Below are 5,314 nucleotides of genomic sequence, written 5' to 3'. Positions count from 1 at the left end.
CCTCCTGGATGTCATGGGTAGGACCCTTCTCAGACCTTCATCACTGTGGGCATGAGCCTTCCCTCCAAGCCCAGGACTTCAAGGCATCTGTGTGTACTCGGTTGCTCAGTGTCCGACTCTTTGTTACCCCATGGACTATTCCCACCAGGCTCCCCTGTCTGTGGGATTCTCCAGGCAAGAATACTGGAATGCGTAGCCATGCCCTCCTCCAGGGAATCTTCCCAACCTAGGGATCGAACTTGTGTCTCTCACAGCATCTGGGTTCTCTTAATTGTCAAAACAGCAGGAACTGGGACTTCCCTGGCGGTCCAGTGGATAAGACTCTGCGCTTCAAATGCGGGGTGTGGGAGCAGTTTCGATCGCTGGTTGGGGGAGCTAAGATCCCACCTGCCTGCTGCTCGGTGTGGCCGAAATAAAAAAGCAGCAGGAACTGCCATCAATCCCTTTGTTCAGATGGACTAACTGAGGCTCTGAGGGAGGGGCAGGCAACCCCACGGGGAGAGCGAGGTCAGCAGGAATTCCTTCTCAAATTCTTGATTCCTTGACAAATCACAGAGCCCTAAGGCTTAAGTTTATAACGGAACCAGGAAACGGGGTGAATATTTTGGCGGGTGGACAGGGGAGAAAGATAAAGAAAGCATTGGGGAGTGGAGGATCCTAGCAGATGGCCACATCTCAGTTTCAGAAGTTGAACCCCAGTTCTGTAGAGTAAGCAAGTGTTTGCCTCCCCCGCCCCCTCCTCCTCTTCCAAGGAAAGGGTGTCACAATCAGATCAGACAGAGTCCAGGTTTGTTGTTTCTCCACGCCTCCCCCTACTCGGGGGGAGGGACACAGGGGGCGTGGCCAGGAAAAGAGCATGGTTTACAGGAAATCAGAGTGAGGTCCCTGTTAACCCCTTCAAAGAGGCTTTGGAAAACAGCTCTCTGGGCTTCTGAATCCTCCATCTCTTCAGGGCTCTAGATAGATCCCCCATCCTTCCTACACCTGGCTTCACATCCTCCCCATCCCCCAGAGGCTCAACTTACAAGCAAATTAAATTGACACTGAGGCAAAAATAGGGTGGGGGGGGGGGGGGGGGGGGGGGGGGGCGGGGCGGGAATGAGGAAATTGGCAACTTTGTGCAAGACTGGTGAATATGCAAATCAATATAACTACGGAGGGGAATTTAGCGATATCTAGCAAGGTTACTGTTAACACACAGCCTTTGATCAGAATTATCTTTTCTCATTGTAGTAAGAACCCTTTGAAGTTGCTTGCTGTTATAACCCCTTTACAGGAGGAAACTGAGGCTCAAGTGGTTATCAGTAATTTCCCCAAGGTTTACCAGTTAATAGTCATGAGAACTGGGCAATAATGCAGATTACTCTCTGGAGGGAGCATGGTTTTGTAAGAATAGGAAGTCTGTCTGTCCATCAGTAGAAGACTGGTTACTTTCACTGCCTGTAAGAACAAGGAAGCTCTCTGTGCTCTGATAATGAAACCATCTCTACTGTATATTGTTTATGAAAAAGCAAGGTGTAACCCAGGGAGACCAGGAAAAGTTTGTAGAACTTTCTTATATTTGTTTTTGAAACGTGTGAATGTTTGTAAATGTATAATATACCTCTGGAGAGAAACGTGAGACTTGGTTACAGGGTCATGTCTGAGACCCTGATGGCTAGCAACAAGAGCAGGAGGAAGGTTACCTTTTAGATATTGAACCATATGACTATGTTACCAATTCGTACGCAACAGGTTAAATACAATTTTTAACAATAATAATATCCCAAGAGGATGTTTTTAAATTTATTTTTTAATTGGAGGATAATTGCTTTACAATGTTGTATTGGTTTCTGCCATACATAAACATGAATCAGCCATAGGTATACACATGTCCCATCCCTCTTGAACCTCCCTCCCCTAAGAAGGCATTGATGTAACACAAAAGCTAGCCATGGGACTTTCTTCAATTATGACTTTTTAGCCGCTCAGGCCTCTTGACGAGATTAGGTGAAGGGAATTCCAGGCTCTCCTTGCCCTAGAAAACATTCTCACTTGGATAGTGAACTCCTACACATACTTCAAAGCCCAGCTGAAATGTCCCCTCCTCCAAGAAACCTTCCCTGACTCTCCAAGAAGCTGAGTCCTTCTCCACTGGAGAAAACACTCCATGGGGCTAGGACCATTGCTGCTGGACTCTGTCCCTGGCCCCCAGCCCCATGCCAACATGGAAGATTCTGGAAGTGGGACATGAGATGCTAGCACAGAGATGGACTCACAGGAAGACTCTGCTGAATAAATGCATGCTTAAAAGTAGACTGAGGGCCAGGCCCAGATATCTGGAGTTGGGGGCGAAGGGTGGCTCTCTGCCCTCTGCTTTCATCTACTACCAAGTGGTGAAGAATCTAAGCTACTCCATTTTGTAAGGTTCCAGGAAAAGAGCCTTTGGAAATCCAAGAGCCTTTGGAAATCCAAGAGCCTTTGGAAATCTCCTGACCTCACCTCACCACCTGCGAACCAATCAGAACCCTTGGCCAGCCCGGGAAATTCGAATCAAGCCCGGGAAAGGAGAACCAATCAGAACTCAACACCTAACCCTTCACCAGAAGGTGACCAATCAGACCCGGAGACTCTCGTTTTTCGAATTTTTCGCGCGTGAATATCCTATATAGGCAATGTAACCCAGAGGTCAGGGCTCCTCCCTATAGCTGCTGCATTGGTATCGGTGGGAGCCCCAGCTCGAGCTTGGTAATAAAAACTCTCTTGCTTTTGCATCAGATATCGGCTCCCTGGTGGTCATTGGGAGATTTCGGGACTTGGGCATAACATCTGGGGGCTCGTCCGGGATTTCCCACCGGCTCCACAGGAAGACCGATCCGGAGAGTCATCTGCAGCCAGTGAGCTTTTTTCTGTCTTTCTTTTCACTCCTGGTAGGGCCTGGTTTACGACTCAGGCGGACGCGCCGGAGAGTCACCGGTGGGTGTCGTTGGGAGACGTCCCCGACCCCGGCGTGGGGGGACGGAGTGCCCCTGTTCTCTGTAGACGATAGCAGGTCGCTCCCACTGAAGGGCCGGAGGCCGCCGTTGTTCGGTTTTACCTCCGACTCCTGGAGGTGTATTTCTCCTGTCTCTCTATTTGTGTGGCTGTTCGTATTGTTTGTGTTAATTTACCAACATCTGACTGATCCAGGGACAATGGGGCAACGCCATTCTAGCCCCACACCTCTATCCTTGGTTACTGATAATTTTAAGGAGGTCAAGATGCGCGCTCATGACCTCAGTGTAGAAATTAAAAGGAATAAATTAATCACTTTTTGCAGCACAGAATGGCTGACCTTCCATGTAGGCTGGCCCTCAGAAGGCACCTCTGACTTGGGAACTGTACACCGAGTCCGAAATATCATCTTCTGACTGCGGATTGGACACCCTGACCAAGTTCCCTTTGTCAGCACATGTGTCTCCTCGGACAATTCATTTCTGAGTGTTAAACAAGAGCCCAGTTTCGGGCCCTGGAAGGGATCCCTCTTCCTGCAACAAATAGTGACTCTGGCGGGGACTCTTCTTCACCGAGACTGACATCCTGACCACTCGGGGTACTCAGGGGCCAGCTTGCCTGCCAATGGACCAGACCCAGCGGCGGCAACTGGGACCCTTTTGTCCCTGGTCTCCTCCTGATGCGGACAACTGACCAGAGTGCCCCGACCGGTAAGGAACAAGAGATTTTATTGATCTCTCTCCCCTTCTCTCTCTCTCTGTCTCCTCTCCTTAACCTTCCTATCCTTTCCTGTTTTTCTAGTCCCCCGGTCCTGGACGCAGGAATCTGGTTGAAGGACCCTCAGCCTGAGCTGAGGATTGGAGACTGATCACCTCCTCTTGGCAGAGAACTCGAATTCTGGTTCTGATTTCTGGTAGGGCCGAGTTCCAGTCCTCCCTTCTCTGGAGGCCCAGGGAAAAGTCCCGTAACGCCTGGGTATCTGTAGGTGGCAGGAGACGTCTGGAAGGCCACCCCTTTGGCCCCCTCTCCCGCCTCCTTTCCCTTCTTTTTCAACCTGGCTTCCTTTCCTCCTTTGAAATCTTTGATGTTAGTACTTAGATCTGAAGTTCTGTGTCTCTCAGGAACACTTATCTAGACCATCTCTAACTCCTGATACTGAGGGGAAAAAAAAAAAAAGACTTGAAGCTAGATCTTGCACTGTGTCTGTGTAAATATGTCTTGGTAATATTTTTGTATATGAGCTCTATTTATTTGGCTTAAAAAAAGGTAAACGCTTACAAATCAAGTAATTCCAAATTAAACAATAAATTCCAGGTTTATGTGAACTGGGAAATATTCAATGTTAAATACCTGATATTAATGTTTGTTTGTTGACCTATTTAATATAGACATGTTTTAGAGTACTTAACGTTAAGTAAAACGTGAAGCAAAATATTTTCATTGTACCTAGGTTTAATATGAGTTAAATATTATATCTGTTACAAGTTTGTCAACAAGGAAATTACCTCAAGTGAAAAAAAAAAAAAACTTCTAAAAAATGTAAATGGGATATGAGCTTTTATATAAACTTTACTAAGAATAATTATTCTTTAAAAATATCCGTCTAAAATAGTCTCTCCAGATTGGTGTAACTTAAAATCTGACCAAATGTTCTAAACTCTTTTAATTTCTCTCTTTGATAAAACTTCCTAAATAGAACTCTTTTGAAGTTCTTTTGATCTCTAGCTAACTTTGGGATGTTTCAGGGGGCCCCTGGAACTGAAACTGTGCTTACTTGATTGGTTAAATTACATGGAAAAGATTATCAGATGAGTAATAAATCCACTCAGGTTATAATGTATGGTAAAATTACTAATACAGATATCCTAAAAATTATATGGAGTTTTTAACATTCTGATATGTCCTGGTATTTTAATGGAAAACCTGATGACTTCACAAAAGTTAGCAAAAGGACTGAATGAACCAGCGAATATGCTTATAACTTTTATGGTTTCTATCTGAAAAATTATGGGGTTGAATCTTATGTTTTTAGGGAGTAGGGGAAATCTTCCTCTCTAATTATGACCATACTTTGGTAAAATTAAATGTTATAAACAAAACAATTATATTTTCTATCTGACTCCTCCAAAAATTGGAAGTTCTTAGGTTTCCAGTAAGTTTATCAAATGAGTTAGGAAGGTTATCTCATGGATACAAAAATCTGAAGAAATTTTTGAGACATTAAAAAGGGAAGAATTCACCTAGATTTGTTAGGCAAAATCTGTGATAAGCCTTTGGTGTGAGTTTCCCAGCCCTGTTTTATTTTAAAAGTTCAGTCTGAGACTCTATAAATGTTTCAGCA

Source organism: Oryx dammah, unplaced genomic scaffold (genome assembly GCF_014754425.2).
Source record: "Oryx dammah isolate SB20612 unplaced genomic scaffold, SCBI_Odam_1.1 HiC_scaffold_11074, whole genome shotgun sequence".
In the NCBI taxonomy this organism is placed as follows: Eukaryota; Metazoa; Chordata; class Mammalia; order Artiodactyla; family Bovidae; genus Oryx; species Oryx dammah.
The sequence above is the reverse complement of the archived record's forward strand: the minus strand, read 5'-3'. Positions refer to the sequence as shown.